We start from the raw sequence: 19,529 nt of genomic DNA on the forward strand, positions 1-19,529 counted from the left end.
GGAAGTTTCGAAGACAAACAATAGAAACAACCTAATTGATATGCAGTGGTAGATAAACTACAACAAGCAAGCCATAATCAAGTATGCAATAGCATTAACGTTCGAAGATTAATAGCAGCTAGGTAGTAGGATCAGGATGGAAGATAGTATGAAGCCAATCAACAATAGTAGTCAAGCAATGAAGTCAATCAGATAAGACGATAAGCGATGACTTCACGAAGACAAACTCAAAGTAAAGGAGGGAAGAGATAGAACCAGTTGCTTGTTGAAGACACAGGATTTGTTGGACCAGTTCCAGTTGCTGTGACAACTGTACGTCTGGTTAGGGAGGCTGAGATTCAACTCAGAAGACCGTGTCTTCACCTTATTCCCCTTGAGCTAAGGACACTTAGTCCTCGCCTAATCACTCTGGTAAGTCTTCAAGGTAGACTTCCAAACCTTCACAGACTTCGTTCACCCGGCAATCCACAATGACACATGGATGCTCAGAACGCGACGCCTAATCGGCTGGAGGATACACAGTCCTCAAGTGTAATAAGTCTTCAGGTCACACAGACAGAAAGACTTCAGTGATGCCTAACACTCTTTGGCTCTGGGTGTTTGGGCTTTGTCCTCGCAAGGATTTCTCTCTCTCAAATGCTTCGAGGTGGGTTGCTCTCAAACGACAAAAGTCGTATATTAACTCTAAGCAGCCACCAATTTATGGTGTAGGGGGTGGGCTATTTATAGCCACTAGGCAACCCGACCTGATTTGTTCGAAATGACCCTGGGTCACTAAGGAACTGACGCGTGTTCCAATGGTCAGATTTCAAACACACACGGCAACTTTACTTGGGTTACAAGCAAAGCTGACTCATCCAACTCTGGATAAGATTTGCTCTCATTGTCTTCGCTCGAAGACATAGGATTTGGGTTGAGCATCACTTCAGTCACTCTGACTTAGTTCACTTGGACCCCACTTAACAGTACGGTGGTTCCTATGACTCAACAAAAAAGAAAAGGAAACAACGAAACCACACGGTCTTCGTGCTCCATAGTCTTCACGCAATGTCTTCTCATGTCATAGTCTTCAATATGAATATCTTCTCATACCACCATTGTCGTCAATGTCTTCATACATTTTTAGGGGTCATCTCCGGTAGGTAAACCGAATCAATGAGGGACACTACCTGCGTTATCCTGCAATTCTCACAAACACATTAGTCCCTCAACCAACTTTGTCGTCAATACTCCAAAACCAACTAGGGGTGGCACTAGATGCACTTACAATCTCCCCCTTTTTGGTGATTGATGACAAACTGGTTGAAGTTTTCAACGGGGATAAAGTATGTGAAATTGTAAAGGATAGGAATTTGTCTTCATAAGTAGCAAGGGCTCCCCTGAAGATGTGCATATAAATAATTTTGCTTTTGGAATGCAAATGCACATGGAAGGTTGTACTTGTGGAGATCCACTTCAACTTATGAAGATAATTATCATGCATGAAATGATATAGCATATAGGATGACATGCATAATGAAAAATGGACGTCTGCAGGATGATTTAAGTGCGGAAGTTATCATCGCACGTGGAAATGCAAATAAGTAGCAGACGACCATCAAGTTTAAGTGTTACAACTCAAAGGACCAAATGTTTCAAAACCCAAGAGTTGTAAGCACGAGGCAAAATATAACGCAACCGCCCATTTGAACCCGCTTGAAGACTATCAACTCATACGCTTCTCCCCCATTTGTCAGTAATGACCAAAAAGGTTTGAAGACATAGAGCATCTACTCGTCTTCTTGATGAGTAGGTGAAGCAGCAGGGTTGTTGTCGTTGGGTGGCGGTGCAGATGAACTTGGTGCAGTGGTGATGCGCGCAGTAGTAGTAGGAGGTGCTGAAGTAGCATCATCTTCATCATTGATCACTCTGGCATTTACCATTGCCGTGGAGGAAGAATATTCAGAGTCTTCAAGAGATGGAGTTCTTCGTAAGACAGCATTCCGTGGAGGAGTGGAGTCAAACTGAAATCTTTCATTGAAGCCATCGTCTTGAAGATCTGCTTCAGCACTAAGCAGGGTCAAACTCTTCCATGATCGCCAGCAAGTTTCGTGAGCAACAAAGGCATTCTAGGTGGCAATGTTGCGAATGCGATTGACATCCACCAAGAGGCTTTGCATCTGTCTCTTGAGCCAAAAGTGATGTTTATCCTGTTTCTGATGAAGGGCCACAAGAAGTTCTCGATCATTGAGAACGTGAGAATGCTTCCGAGGCCTTTGGGCAATGGTGCTTTCAGTGGCTTCAGTAGGTGCTCGATGAGGCAGACGAGTATTTCCAGCCAATGGATAGATTCGTGTAGCTACTTGAACACCTTCAATGGGTTGAGTGAAGCTTTGGTGCTCGGCATTCTGAATACAAAGAGGCTTCTTGGCAGGGTCATGATATATAGCTTCAACTGACATATCACCTCAGGTAGAAAAATCACATGATTGCGAGCAGAAGGTTGATAGTTGACAGTAGAGTGTCGCTTTATGAGGCGCATGACCCATGGAGCATAAAACTTCAGACCAAAGAGATCAGAGCCGGAGGCAACAAGTTGTCTGATGAAGAAATCTTGTGCATTGAAGTTGATGCCATTGAAAATGTAGAAGACCAAAGTCTTCATAGCTCCTTCAAGCTTTGCTGCTGATGAATGTCCTTTGATAGGCCATAGAGTCCACCTGATGATGTGATATATGGTGCGTGGCAGATACTCAAGGTCTTCAACAAAGAACTCTGTTGGATATTCAGCATCACGGGGCAAAGGCTTCATCATGCTCAGCATCTGACTCATATTGGGTTCAGGCCTATGAAAGATGCTTTCCAGGGCATTGTGATGATGTTGACAGCCAGGTTCATAGAGTTCTCCGGGAGTGGACAGGCCTGTAAGCTCGATGATATCCATAGCTTTGGCTTCATGATGAACGTTTCCGGTCATCCACTCGAGAAACCAAGTCTTCGTATCTCTGTTGTAGCCGCGAATGTGCAGTGTGGCATAGAATTGAAGCAATAGTTCTTCATTCCAGAGTTCTTTATCTGTGACAAAACTGAGCAGCCCAGCATCACGAAAGCAGTCAAGTGCTTCTTCTAAGTAGGGGAGTCCAGTAATGGCTTCAGTGTCGAGGCGCATATGAGGGAAGATGTGCCCTTGATCATATAGAACACAGGAGTAATAGCTTCGCTGCTAATGACTCCAGAACCGATCTGATGTAATTCTTGGCTTCGTGTAGGGGTTCTTCGAGCTATCAAAGAATGTGTTGTGGCTCTTGAAGCCATTAGCATTGAAGGACCCTGTTGAGTTTGCAGTACCTGGAAACCTTGGCAGTCTTGGCTTGGGCTTCTGGACTTGAGGCCTATGCTCAACATGATAGTCAAATTGAGGACCAGAGACATTAGGCGAAGGGACCAGAACGGGCCATCTGACTGTTGTTAGCTCTCCATGGTTATATGCCTGCTCAATTGTATAGGGCCTTGGTGGCGGACAGGAGCAGTGGCAGCAACTGAGGCTTCAGGCTGCACAACAGGTGCTTCAGAAGCAGTAGCCTCACTAGCTTCAGGTGCAGTGGCCGCATTAGCTTCAGGCACACTGGTTGTTGCAAGCTCCACATTAGCTTCAGCCATGACAATGTCATCGGCTTCACTTGCGTTGGTTGTGGCAGCTTCAGGATTTTCAACCTCCACTTGAGGAGCTGGAGGGTCAGGCATTGACACGTTCACTTCATGAACTATTTCTTCAGGAATGGGGGGGAGTAGAGACACATTCTTTTTGACGTTCTTCATCGGCTGATGCAGCCGGATTATCTTCAGCAGCAGGTGCTTCAGATGCAGAGACATTCACAGCAGGAGTGGCTTCTGAAAAAATTTGACGTGCAACAGGTTGATGTTGCACTTCTCCTTCTGGAACGCTCGGAAGAGGAGCTTGAGGCCTTGGTCCTTTGCGAAGCCTTTGAAGTACTGGCGACGCTTTTGGAGATGGAGTGGGCAGGCCCTCATCCTCTTCAGCTTGTACGGATGTTGTGACTTGTTGTTGTTGGGGAGTGTTGGGGGAGTCTTGTTCTTGCGGGCGATCAGCCCATGAATCATCCTGTGCAATTGGCGTCAGAGGATGACCAATGCTGACGAGTTCGTTGTTCGTACGAACAGGCGATGATACCACATTGTATTCGATCTGAGGAAGAACTTCATCATCTTCAACATTGTCATGATGACCAATGTCTTCAGCAGCGGTGGGTTCAGCTGCTGGAATATCTTCAGCTTCAGGAGCCTCTGTGGAAGCAGGCTCATGAACAGTCATGTGAAGTTCTTGGGATGCAGATGCAGGATGAATCACTGAGATGGGTTCAACAAAAAGGGGCTCTATGGGAGCAGCCCGATTCTTCTTGGTCTTGCGCTTCTTCTTGGAGGGAGCAGCATCAGAGGCTTCGGTATTCTTCCTCTTTCTGGCTTCTGCTCTGCAGCCCTCGTCTTCTTCTGTTCTGAAGCGGTTGTGGTGACCTTTGTCTTCCAGCCAGTCATGCTACTTGGGAAGATAATACGTGGAGCTTCTTGGCTTGAAGGTGCAGGCTGATCAGCAGGAAGCTTCTTCTTTTTCTTTGCTGCCATCCCGGGGTCAATGCCAGGACGGCCAAGTGACTTGCGCTTCTCAGCCTCATTGTAGGCAAGCATACACTTATCAGCCGAACTCTTCATGTGCTCACGAGAGCCTTGAGCTTCTTGGCGCTTCTTCAGAAAAGCTTCTTTAAGCTCATGCAGCATGACTTTGAAGTTTCAGACGTCTTGAACACTTAGCTTGGCCACATGCTTCTTGAATTGAGCCTTCTCGTAATCAATCTTGTTCTTGAGCTCAATGATTTGCTGAGCGAGAGCCAGTTCAGAAGCAATGGCACCATTGAAAGAGACGCTGAGGCCAATTGGAAGCTGTAAATCTTCAAAGCTGACGTTTGGGGTGTCGAACCACTCATCAATGGAATTGTGGATGATGGCCACATCAAAGAGAGGCAAGTTGTTGAAGATTTCTGCTTCTTCCTTGCTCTTTATCAGCTGCTCAAGAGCATCATCAGCAAGATCTTCATCACTTGATAGATCAATGGGTTCTCCACGCAGAATAGCAGCAGGAGTCAGAGCTTGATCAGTATGCCTGACAAGTTGTCTTTTCTTCTCCATCTTCTTGGAGATACGAGATTGATCTTCAGACTGCACACTGGCTTCAGGAGGTGCAGTGGCCAATGGCTTTACACGAGAAGCTTTTGGAGGTGCGGCTGATGATGAAACCTTAACCTTCTTTGGCTTCTTCGGCCTTGGAGTAGGAGCAGAGGTTTCATCAGAATCAGCATCATTGTTGGAATGATCCACTCTGGCACCATGAACCAAGACATAGGAGATGATACCATCAAGGTTTGCAAAGGGGACAATTCTATTCTCTTCAGCTTCACGTGTCCCATCCTCACGGGGAGCAGAGGGACCAGGATTGAAGTCTAATCCCCATGACTTCTTGTTTTCCTTTGCTGAAGACATAGCAAACTGGAAGTTGCGCTTGAAGAGATTGTCGTCGCAACACCAGAGCAATGATGATGGGTCGGCTTCTTTAGGCTGTGGCCCACGGACCATGCAAGGATAGAATTCTTGCACAATGGCTTCATCTTTGTTCTTGGGGGGAAGGCCTCGATAGAGAATATCACCCCAAGGGCTCTTGATAGCATTTTTCTTTGCATACTCCTGGGTGATGAACTTGTACTTGTACCACTGTTCAGCCCAATAGCGTCAAATCCATTGGATTCGAGTCTTGCGCTGATTGTAATCTTCTTCAGGATCTGTTTTATACATTTCTGCCAGATCCTCAGGAAGATCCTTCGAAGTTCCCCCACGACGCTGTCTGCCACCCTTCCTTGCTGATTTTTCTGTAGCCATGAACTTCAAGCTGAATGGCTTCAATACGTTCAGAGGCTTCAGAGATTTACGCTTGCTGGTCAAGCAGGAACTGGCTTCAGGAGAATTTATATGATGTTGTAAGTATTCTGCAAACGAATGCAGACTATGAGAACCAAGGGATTCTCCCATGGACATGTACATGTGAAAGCATTAGAGATGCGAGGGAAGGGGAAGAGGTCATATGCATTCTCAGAAGATTTTGAAGATAAATCAGTTTGAAGACATTGACCTCATGATGCGAAGACATTCACTTATATGTGGTGAGTTCGTTCCAGATTTGTACCAATCCGTGAATAAGTACAAGTGAGGAATCAAACTAGATAGGAAATCTAAGTGAATAGACTAGGCATTATGAGATGCAGATAGAATAGATCTAACATTGAGTAGGCAGAAACCACTTTCGGTAAGTAGGATGAATCTGTGAAGATCAAAAAGGTGGTAAAAATAGAGTTATAATTACCGCACGACGAACTGCTACATGGGAAGAATAGGAGATCGAGCAGTTCAGTCCACCGTGCCCTAACTTGGCGACGGAGGACACCTACGGCGATGGCGGAGAGGACGATGTCCGCAGCCGGCGTGAGGACGGCGTCGGAGAAGTCGCGGCAGCTAAGCGCTTCGTCGCCGGCGTCGTCGCGAGCTAGCGGTGGAGCTAGGGTTTTGATGGAGGTGTAGAGGTGGAAGAAGGATTTCTTTACCGCAGGGGACACATATTTATAAGTAGGTGTGCAGCACAACGCAATTACGCAGGTGCCCCTGTCTGTTCACATCCGTGGGGTACGTGGCAAGCTTGCAACGCATTTAGAATTGTCCCACGTTCCCACGCCCGCCAAGTATGTCGGATGTTCGTTACGGTTTCTCCGGATATCGACAGTTTAGATGATTCATTTAAATAGGACTTGATGTTTTGTCTCTGTGTCTTCTGCTGACAAGGATGCAAAGAAGACATTTGACAGTTTCAATAGAATGCATATGATTTGGACAGATAGAGTTTGAGATAGGAAGCATAGAGAGATTAGGGTCCGATCACATTCACTTAGTTCAAAAGATTCAACTTGAAGACATAGCTATAAGTGAATGCTGTAGAGGACAGAACGCTAGTATATATATATATGCAATCAAATCACTATAGCGCAGAAAAAACCACGAAGATAAATTGAAACTGAAGACAAACCAAATGCGAAATCTTTGCAAAATAACGCCATGAGTGAAACACTTCAAACAGAGAAATTTGGTGGTGGCATTACCCACCGTATAGGAAGTATTAGACCCAGACACGGCACACAATTATCGTGGCGCTCCGAAGTCAAATTCCATGTTAATGTATTCACACTCAGAGTGTAAATCTTCATTGATTGAAGATATACATTACTTTGTGTGTTGCACATCTAAGTCATCAACATGCATAAGTGTTAGGATGTGTGCCTGATCACAGGACATTAGAGGATTCCAAGATATTTAGCTCACACCGTAACTTGCAAAACCTTTTCTCAACCAAGGGCTTTGTGAAGATATCTGCCAGTTGCTCTTCAGTTTGACGTGCATGATATCTATATCTTTCTTCATAACATGATCTCTGAGAAAGTGATGACGTATTTCAATGTGCTTTGTCTTCGAGTGCTGGACTGGATTGTTGGCAATCTTGATGGAACTTTCGTTGTCGCAGAAGAGAGGGACTTGCTTCAGATCTATGTCATAGTCCTTGAGAGTTTGCTTCATCCACAGAAGCTGAGCACAATAGGATCCAACAGCAATGTATTCAGATTCAGCAGTTGAGAGTGATACACAATTCTGCTTCTTTGAAGACCAATAGACAAGTGATCGACCAAGAAAATGGCATGTGCCTGATGTTGACTTGCAATCCACCTTGTCACCAGCATAATCAGCATCCAAGAATCCAACCAGATCAAACCTTGAGCCCTTTGGATACCATAATCCGAGTGTTGGGGTGTAAGCCAAGTATCTAAGAATTCGCTTCACTGCTAAGTGATGCGATTCCTTTGGTGCCTCTTGGAATCGAGCACACATGCAAACACTAAGCATAATATCTGGCCTAGATGCACATAGGTAAAGTAAAGAACCAATCATGGAGCGGTATACCTTTTGATCGAACTCTTTACCATTGTCGTCGGGACCAAGATGATGTTTGGCTGGCATTGGCGTCGTGTAACCTTTGCAATCTTGCATGCCAAACATCTTCAGGCAATCTTTGAGATATTTTTCTTGAGATATGAAGATGCCATTTCTTTGTTGACGGATTTGAAGACCAAGGAAGAACTTCAGCTCACCCATCATGGACATCTGATATTGCTCTTGCATCATAAATCCAAACTCATCACTGTACTTCTGGTTGGTGCAGCGGAAGATTATGTCATCAACATATATTTGGCACACAAACAGTTCACCATCATATGTCTTCGTGAAGAGTGTGGGATCGAGGGATCCCGGTTTGAAGCCTTTACTTTTCAGGAAGTCTTTGATTGTATCATACCAAGCGCAAGGAGCTTGCTTGAGGCCATACAGTGCTTTGTTGAGTTTGTACACCATATCAGGATGTTTTGGATCTTCAAAGCCAGGTGGTTGTGCAACATATACTTCTTCTTCAATCTTGCCATTGAGAAATGCACTCTTTACATCCATTTGATATAGCAAGATGTTGTGATGATTTGCATAGGCTAGCAGTATGCGAATGGCTTCAAGCCTAGCAACAGGAGCAAATGTTTCATCGAAGTCAATTCCTTCAACTTGAGTATATCCTTGAGCCACAAGACGTGCTTTGTTTCTGACGACTTGACCATGCTCATCTTGCTTGTTTCGATATATCCATTTTGTTGCTATAATGTTATGCTTGCGAGGGTCAGGTCGCTTGACAAGTTCCCAAACATTATTCAGCTTGAATTGTTGAAGTTCTTCTTGCATGGCTTGAATCCATTCAGGTTCCATAAAAGCTTCAGCAACTTTCTTGGGTTCTCATATTGACACAAATGAAAAGTGCCCACAGAAGTTTGCTAACTGTGTTGCTCTTCAGCGGGTAAGTGGACCAGGCGCATTGATGCTATCAATTATCTTCTCAATTTGTACTTCATTTGCAACACGAGGATGAACTGGACGAAGACCTTGCTCATGCTGATCATTGTCATCATTGGAAGTATTGTCTTCGGTCTGAGCATTGTCTTCAGGTTGGTTTGGTGCAGAAATGGTAAGTTCCTCTTCAGGCTGTGCTTCAGAGGGCATGATCTCACCAGTTCCCATCAACTTGATAGATTCACAAGAAGGAGCTTCATCAAGTGTACTTGGCAGAATTTCTCTTTGTGAACCATTGGTTTCATCAAATCGCACATCCACTGTTTCAACGATTTTGTAGTGGAAGAGGTTGAAGACTCTGTAAGAGTGCGAATCCTTTCCATAGCCAAGCATGAAGCCTTCGTGAGCTTTGGGTTCAAATTTTGACTTGTGATGGGGATCCTTGATCCAACATCTAGCACCAAAGACTCTGAAGTAGCTGACATTTGGCTTCTTGCTAGTGAGGAGCTCATAGGATGTTTTGCCCAGAAGCTTATGGATGTAGACACGGTTGATGATGTGACAAGTTGTATCAATGGCTTTAGGCCAGAACTTTCTTGGTGTCTTGTACTCGTCAAGCATTGTTCGAGCCATCTCGATGAGGGTTCTGTTCTTGCGCTCTACAATGCCTTTTTGCTGAGGTGTGTATGGAGCAGAAAATTCATGAGTGATTCCCATTGTATCCAGATAAAGATCAAGGCCGGTGTTCTTGAATTCAGTGCCGTTATCACTTCTGATATGCTTGATCTTGACGCCATAGTTGTTCATTGCTCGATTGGAGAATCGTCTGAAGACATCTTGTACATCAGTCTTGTAGAGAATTATGTGCACCCATGTGTATCTTGAGTAGTCATCAACAATGAAGAAGCCATAGAGACACGCCGTTGTTGTGAGGGTGCAGTAGTGGGTAGGTCCAAATAAGTCCATGTGTAGCAGCTCGAAGGGTTGAGATGTTGTCATGATTGTCTTCGAAGGATGCTTGGCCCTTGTCATCTTTCCAGCTTCACAGGCACCACACAGATGATCTTTCTTGAACTTGACACCTTCGATGCCTATGACATGCTTCTTTTTGACGAGAGTGTGCAAGTTCCTCATGCCAGCGTGCCCCAGCCTTCGATGCCAGAGCCAGCATTCTGAAGCTTTAGCAAGAAGACACACGACAAGTTTTGGACCTGCTGAGAAATCTACCATGTATAGATCACCTTTCCTATACCCTTCAAAGACTAGAGATTTGTCAGATTCCATTAGTACGAGGCAATGATATTTTCCAAATATCACAATCATGTTTAAGTCACAAAGCATTGAGACAGACATTAAGTTGAATCCAAGGGATTCAACAAGCATCACTTTATCCATGTGTTGATCCTTTGAGATTGCAACTCTACCTAGACCCAATACTTTGCCTTTACTAGTGTCAGCAAATGTGATTTGACTCTTGTCGGATGGACGTAAGGTTGAGTCCATGAGAAGACTTTGATCACCAGTCATATGATTAGTGCATCCGCTGTCAATAATCCATTCTGAAGCTTTTGGTGACATGCCCTACAGTGCAGTTAGGAGGATAGGCTTCACAAGGTATGTTGTGAAGCATAAGCAATTGTTGCATACATGGATTATCACAGCATAGATGAAAGTTAGCACACAGTATGACAGGTAAGTGATTCTTATGTGTAATACATAGTAAGTCATTTTATCATGTGTTCATTTATGTTTTAGGTCCCCAGCAATTATATCGGACGCCATTGATTGCTGGCTGGAGACCACATTCTGCAAAAGAGAGTTAATTCTTCTTCACCACCCACATTTTCAGGGGTGGCTCAGAAGCAATGAGTCTAAGTGCAGCATCTGAGAATTTCGGCTTTGAAGCCCTAGCAAATAGCCTTGCAGAAGATGAATGATACTTATGTGAATAAGCAGAAAAGTTCTTAGTTTTATGAACATAGCGGTTTGAAGACACATGCTCATATTCATGAGTCTGAGTATGATTTCCCTGCAAAACATTGGCGTTAGGGTGACTCAAGTGAGTCCTGTGTTCGTAAGTAGCCGTTGGACCATATGATGCCTTTGGTCTTGGGTTTGTCTTCTTCCCTGGTGGTGTCATGATGACATTCACTGGAAGATTCTCAAGGCAGCTTTTGGGAACCCAGATCTTCTTCATAGGAGGTCCATTCCTGCAGTTAGTACCAATATACCTGGCAAACACTTCACCATTCTGATTTTTGAACAGTTTATAGTTTGCATCAAAGGATTCATCAATGATAATAGGATTAGCACAGGTAAATCCAGATAAAGTAGATGGATCCACTGAAGGTTCCTTTGCAGCAACCCATGTGGTTTTGGGATACTGCTCAGGCATCCAGTAGGAACCATCAGCATTCATTTTCCTCTCGAACCCAACACCCTCTTTCCTAGGGTTTCGGTTCAGAATCTGCTTTTTGAGGACATCACAAAGTGTCTGATGCCCTTTCAGACTTTTATACATCCCTGTTTCAAGCAATGTCTTCAACCTAGCATTTTCATCAGCAATAGTAGTGGTATCCTCAGAAGAGGGGTTAGTTACCACATCAGTAGTTGCAGACAGAGCAACAGTAGCAGCAGTGGAACATTCAGCAATAGAGGTAGCGTTATCACGCTCAATGCATTTTAAGCATGGTGGTTCAAATTCATCCTGAGCGGGACTGATCTGTTGAGCGAGTAATGAATCGTGCTTCTTCAGAAGAACTTCATAATCCACTCTTACCTTTTCAAGATCTTGCTCTCTTTGAAGACATTCAGAAGAAAGTTTCTCATGATCAGATAAGAGAGCATTATGTTGATCTTGAAGGGCGTCAAACTTGGAGTGAAGTCTCTGAAGACTATCAGCTAAAGCTTTTGACTGATCCATTTCTTCGCCCAACATATCATCGCTCTTACTAAGCATGTTTTGAATCTTTTCCAAAGCTCTTTGTTGTTTAGTGGCAAGGGAAGCAAGTTTGACATAGCTGGGGCCAAATTCATCACCTGATTCATCATCACTAGTTTCAGAAAGATAGCATTCAGTTACCTTAGCACCCCCTGCCATGAGGCATGGTGAAGATGAAAACGGTTCAGGTGGAAAGGTCATCTCTTTAAGAGACTCCTTGTAGTCATCAAGCCAAGGATCATGACGATTAAGATGACTATCATAGACCTCAGCAAGTCGGTCCCAGATTAGCTTCGCGTGATTGAGGTGCATGACGTTCCTGAACTGATTTTGGGACAGGCAGGAGCAGATGACATCCTTCGCAGTGAGGTTCAGTAGAGTGTACTTACGAATGTCATCAGCCTCCGCCATCTTGCATAGATTGGTGAGACCAATCTCGGTGACGGTCGACAGTTCGCTGTCCATAGCCATGAGTCGCTTCTTCATCATGGCTTTCCACCGGGGATACTCATGACCGTCAAAGGTGGGGCAAGATACATTCCTCAATCCTGCAGTCGACATAGCTAAACTCCAGGTGGTTAAACCGAATCACACAAAACAAGGGAGTACCTTGCTCTGATACCAATTGAAAGTGCTAGTTATCGACTAGAGGGGGGGGTGAATAGGCGATTTTTAGGAAAGTCTTCAAAACATGGAAGTTTCAAAGACAAACAATAGAAACAACCTAATTGATATGCAGCGGAAGATAAACTACAACAAGCAAGCCATAATCAAGTATGCAATAGCATTAACGTTCAAAGATTAATAGCAGCTAGGTAGTAGGATCGGGATGGAAGATAGTATGAAGCCAATCAACAATAGTAGTCAAGCAATGAAGTCAATCAGATAAGACGATAAGTGATGACTTCACGAAGACAAACTCAAAGTAAAGGAGGGAAGAGATAGAACCAGTTGCTTGTTGAAGACACAGGATTTGTTGGACCAGTTCCGGTTGCTGTGACAACTGTACGTCTGGTTAGTGAGGCTGAGATTCAACTCAGAAGACCGTGTCTTCACCTTATTCCCCTTGAGCTAAGGACACTTAGTCCTCGCCCAATCACTCTGGTAAGTCTTCAAGGTAGACTTCCAAACCTTCACAGACTTCGTTCACCCGGCAATCCACAATGACTCTTGGATGCTCAGAACGCGATGCCTAACCGGCTGGAGAATACACAGTCCTCAAGTGTAATAAGTCTTCAGGTCACACAGACAGAAAGACTTTAGTGATGCCTAACACTCTTTGGATCTGGGTGTTTGGGCTTTGTCCTCGCAAGGATTTCTCTCTCTCAAATGCTTCGTGGTGGGTTGCTCTCAAATGACAAAAGTCGTATATTAACTCTGAGCAGCCACCAATTTATGGTGTAGGGGGTGGGCTATTTATAGCCACTAGGCAACCCGACCTGATTTTTCCGAAATGACCCTGGGTCACTAAGGAACTGACACGTGTTCCAACGGTCAGATTTCAAACTCACACGGCAACTTTACTTGGGCTACAAGCAAAGTTGACTCATCCAACTCCGGATAAGATTTGCTCTCATTGTCTTCGCTCGAAGACATAGGATTTGGGTTGAGCATCACTTCAGTCACTCTGACTTAGTTCACTTGGACCCCACTTAACAGTATGGTGGTTCCTATGACTCAACAAAGAAGAAAAGGAAACAACGAAACCACACAGTCTTCGTGCTCCATAGTCTTCACGCAATGTCTTCTCATGTCATAGTCTTCAATATGAATATCTTCTCATACCACCATTGTCGTCAATGTCTTCATACATTTTTAGGGGTCATCTCCGGTAGGTAAACCGAATCAATGAGGGACACTACCTGCGTTATCCTGCAATTCTCACAAACACATTAGTCCCTCAACCAACTTTGTCGTCAATACTCCAAAACCAACTAGGGGTGGCACTAGATGCACTTACAAGAAGTACTAAAAAAGACTAAATATCAGTAGAAGGTAACAAGAGCTCATTACATAAGTTTTGCTAGCAATTAGGGGACCTTGGTTCCTATACTAACAACATTTGCGGATATCCTACCCTACCAATGGCTAAATAATGCAACTTTATGACTATCAAGCAGGCCTACAGATCGATGACGGAGCAGACTCAAACATTGCAAACACAACAGCTGATGCGCGGAGCCGGCAAGTAGCTGATGCACGCCATGGAGCACAATCTCAATGTTGTTCCTCGTCTATGAAACTTAAGGACAATAAAAACACTCTAGTTCCATCTTTCATAGACACGACAACATGCATACATGAACAAAATTAACAAAAAGGAGGTGCAGATCTAGAACCGGTCATCATCATCAATGAAGTGTTTCATCACAGTGCATCATGTCTGCTAGAACTACGTCGGTATTTCCCCAAAGAGGAAGGGATGATGCAGTATAGTGATAGTAGGTATTTCCCTCAGTGATGAGACCAAGGTTATCTAGCCAGTAGGAGAACCTCCTAACACAACATAAATAACACCTGCACACAAATAACAAATACTCGCAACCCGACGTGTAAAAGGGGTTGTCAATTCCTTTCGGGTACGGCGCCTCAGGATAGGCAAATAACGTGTAAAATTGGTAGATAGGATAAATAGATCGTGGAACAAATAAATTGCAGCAAGGTATTTTTTGTATTTTTCGTTTAATAGATTTAAAAATAAATGCAAAGGAAAATAGATTGCAAAGTTAAATATGATGAAAAAAGACCTGAGGGATGTAGGTTTCACTAGTGGCTTCACTCGAGAAAATAGCAAACGGTTGGAAAACAATTACTGTTGGGCAATTGATGGAACTTCAAATAATCATGACGATATCCAGGCAATGATCATTATATAGGCATCACATCCAAGATTAGTAGACTGACTCCTGCCTGCATCTACTACTAGTACTCCACACATTGACCGCTATCCAACATGCATCTAGTTTATCAAGTTCATGGAGAAACGAAGTAATGCGATAAGAACGAGGACAGGATGTAGACAAGATCTATTTATGTAGAAATAGACCCCATCTTGTTATCCTTAATAGCAACGATACATACATGTCGTTTCCCCTTTTGTCACTGGGATCAAGCACCGTAAGATCGAACCCATCACAAACCACCTCTTCCCATTGCAAGATAAATAGATCAAGTTGGCCAAAAAAAACCCAAATATCAGACAAGAAATACGAGGCTATAAGAAATCGTGCATATGAGAGATCAAAGAAGACTCAAATAACATTCATGGATAAAAACATAGATCTGATCATGAACTCAAAGTTCATCGGATCCCAACAAACACACCGCAAAAAGACTTACATCATATGGATATCCAAGAGACCATTGTATTGATAATCACGAGAGAGAGAGAGAGTGAGGAAGCCATCTAGCTACTAACTACGAACCCACAGGTCTACAAAGAACTACTCACGCATCACCGGAGAGGCACCAATGGACATGATGAACCCCTCCGAGATGGTGTCTAGATTGGATCTAGTGTTTCTGGAATTTGCGGCGGCTGGAATTGATTTTCGTCTACTCCCCTAGGGTTTCTGGAATACTGGGGTATTTAAAGAGCAAAGAGGCAGTGCGGGAGGCCACTAAGGTTGGCACTACCCACCTGGGCGTGCCTGGGCTCCCAGGCGCGCCCTGGTGGGTTGTGCTCCCCTCGAAGCACCCCTCGGGTACTTTCTTGGCCCATACTGTGTCTTCTGGTCCAGAAAAAATCCACAAAAAGTTTTGCTGCGTTTGGACTCCGTTTCGTATTGATTTCCTGCGATGTAAAAAACAAGCAGAAAACAACAACTTGCACTGGGTACTATGTCAATAGGTTAGTACCAAAAAATGGTATAGAATTACTATAAAATGATTCTAAAACATCCAAGAATGATAATATAACAGCATGGAAGAATAAAAAATTATAGATACATTGGAGACGTATCAGCATCCCCAAGCTTAATTCCTTCTCGTCCTCGAGTAGGTAAATGATAAAAACAGAATTTTTGATGTGGAATGCTGCCTAACATGTTCATCACATAATTTTTTCTTTATAACATGGATATTTGGACTTTTATATGGTTCAAAGCAATAGTCTAGTTTTGACATGAAGACTTTAATACTCAAGCATACCAACAAGCAACCATGTCTTTGAAAATATCAACTCTAAAGCAAGTTTTCCCTAGCCCATTATGCTCAATATTTTGGTCTATTCATAAAACACACTCGAATATTAGCTACACCCAATGCTCAATACGATCATAGTCCCCCTTAGTTGGTGCTTTATAAGATATGATGGAGACTCAAATTCAAAATAAAAATTGCATAAAGTAAAAGAAAGGCCCTTCGTAGAGGGAAGTAGGGATTTGTAGAGGTGCCAGAGCTCAAAGGGAAAATTGAGAGATAAAAACATTTTGGGAGTCATACTTTTCCCACCAACGTAAACGACTTAGAACTCCCAACACTTTCCATGCTAGATACATCATAGGCGGTTCCCAAACAGAAAATAAAGTTTATTCCTTTTTCCACCATACTTTCACTTTCCATGGCTTGTCCGTATCCACGGGTGCCCACCATACCAACACTTTCCAAGGAATTTATTATTTGACAACATAAAGTAAATTCATTATTTTCATTTCGGGACTGGGCATCCCTAATACCTTTGTCGTACTCTCGTGCAATGATGAGTGAATAAACACTCATCGTGAGAATAACACATCAAGCATGGAAAATATCGGCCACCCCTCACCGCCTCGCGAGTGGTACGAGCACACAAAAGAGAAATTTATTTTTAAAACTAGAGATGGCACATGAAAATTTTCTTAGAACGGCATGGAAATACCGCATATAGGTAGGTATAGTGGACTCATATGGCAAAACTGGTTTAAAGGGTTTTGGATGCACAAGTAGTGATCATACTTAGTGCAAAATGAAGGCTAGCAAAAGGATTGAGAAGCGACCAACCAAACAGCAAAAAATCACGTACCCGAGTATTAAGCAAGTAACACCTAATAATGCACCATAAGTAGGATATAAATTTCATTGCATAACTATTGACTTTCATGCTTGCATAGGGAATCACAAACCTTAACATCAATATTCTTACTAAAGCACAATTACTCATCAACATGACTCACATATCATATCGTCATATCTCAAAACCATTACTAAGAATCAAGTTTATTTTGTCCAATGATCTTCATGGAAGTTTTTATTTTATCCTCCTTCGATATCTATCACTTTGGGACTATTTTCATATCTTGCTTTTGATAAGCTTAAACAAATATAAGTGAAGAACATGAGCATAATATTTCTTTCTCTCAAAATAATCTAAGTGAAGCAAGAGAGAATTTCTGAAAATTTTACTAACTCCCAAATAAATCTAAGTTAAGCATGAGAGCATTTTCTTCTAACAAAGCACACTGTGCTCAAAATATATAAGTGAAGCACTAGAGCAAATCCATGGCTCTAAAAATTTAAGTGAAGCATAGGAGCAAGCATAACATAATTTTTGGCTCTCTCAAAATGGTGTGGTCACCAAGGATTCAAGACTTCGAACACAAAAAAAACAAGCAAAGACTCATATCATACCAGACGCTCCAAGCAAAACTCGTAATATGAGACGAATAAAAATATAGCTTCATGTAAAATACCGATGGTTGTAAGAAGAAAGCGAGGATGCCACTCGAGGGCATCCCCAAGATTAGTTGCTTCCTACTTCTTGAATATTATCTTGGGGTGCCTCGGGCATCCCCAAGATTAGCCTTTTGCTAATCCTTATTCCTTCATCCATCGTAAGATCACCCAAAACATGAAAACTGCAATCACACAAAACTCAACAAAACCTTCGTGAGATCCGTTAGTATATGAAAGCAAACCACTACTATAAGTACAGTTGTAAACCTATTCCTGTTTTATTTTTGCATTATATCTACTGTATTCCAACTTTTATATGGAAAAAACCATCAAAGAAAACCATAGAATCATCAAAACAAGCACACAATGCAAAGAAAACAGAATCTGTCAAAAACAGAACAGTCTGTAGCAATATGGATATGTTGAATACTTCTGTAACTCCAAAAATCTTTCGAAATTAGGAAAATATGAGTAATTTGTACATTAATTTTCTGCAAAAAGAATCAACTCAAAAAAACTTTTCTGTGATTTATGAAAACTATTTTCGTGAGTGCATGAGTTTCTATTTCTTCAGGAAGATCAAGTCAACTTTTACCCAAATCAACCCAATGGCCTTGCTTCGCACAAACACTAATATAAACCACAAAAACACATCTAACCAAAGGTATAATTGGGTACTTTATTAAAAACAGCAAGAAAAACAAAAGGCAAAAAGATACTAGTTAGGTTGCCTCCCAACAAGCGCCAACGTTTTACGCCCCTAGCTAGGCATAACGCGTAGGATCTAAGTTTTGTCATCTTTGTTCTTCAATTCTGTGATCGAACACTTGGGATTTTCCAAGGATTTTGCATATAAATTCTCACTGACAATACTTCTAGGCACAAGATTGAAAAAATTATTTTCGGAAAAAGGATCTCTTATGACTCCAACAAAGTTAGGTTGGATACTAATCATCTTAAGATCTCCTTTATCATTGCTAGAAGTTACACCTTTGTTTTTAGTGACTTGAGTACTCTTACTAATTTTCATGGGAGTTTTAGCGGAATCAAAAGCCGTACCTAGATTAGCAAAAAATTCTTCCAGTTTACCAATCCTAGATGGGCTCTCTTTGATTCTTTCATGAATTATAGTCCCCTTTTCTTTTAAAATTTTAAAAACATCTCCTGCTTTTGACCCAATTTTAGTAGCATAACTTTGCATTTTTCTATCCAAGTTTTCAATATGTTCCGTGGTGAGCATTTTCTTTTCAATAGCATATAGTCTTTCTATAACATGCTCGAGAGTCAATATTGTTTCATTGATCACGAGTGGTGGTTGTTGGTGTCAAAACTGGCAGATCTCGGGTAGGGGAGCCCAAGCTGTACTTCTGAGGACCAATGGTAACTATGGACAAAGGACACCATGTTTACCCAGGTTCGGGCCCTCTTAATGGAGGTAAAACCCTACTCATGCTTGATTATATTCGAGGGTATAAGGGTTACAAGAGTTGATCTACCTGGAGATCAATTCGGCTAACCCTAGATCAGCTAGCTTAACAATGTTTTGATCCTGCCTCCGATCTACCCTCCCGTTTATATAGACACAGGAGGGGCTTAGGGTTGTAGAAAGTTGGTTTTATAGAAAGGAATAGGATATCCGGACACCTATACTTGCCATCCACGCATAGAGGAGTCCCCACCGGACACGAGAGATAATCTTCTATCTTGTATCTTGACAGCCTATCAGTCCGGCCCACATCAATAGACCGGACGCCTGAGGACCCCCTAGTCCAGGACTCCCATAGTAGCCCATGAACCAGTCTTCAATAATGATATATTCGGCGTTTAGATTGTCTTTTGCATTGCAAGGTGGGTTCCTTGAAGAATACACATCGGCTTTCCTCTGTAAAAGAACTGTACCCGACTTTTCATAATAAACACAACCCTTAGTCGTGAAGGCAGGATATAAAAATAAAAAGAGTGTCTT

Source organism: Triticum dicoccoides, chromosome 6B, assembly GCF_002162155.2.
Source record: "Triticum dicoccoides isolate Atlit2015 ecotype Zavitan chromosome 6B, WEW_v2.0, whole genome shotgun sequence".
NCBI lineage: Eukaryota > Viridiplantae > Streptophyta > Magnoliopsida > Poales > Poaceae > Triticum > Triticum dicoccoides.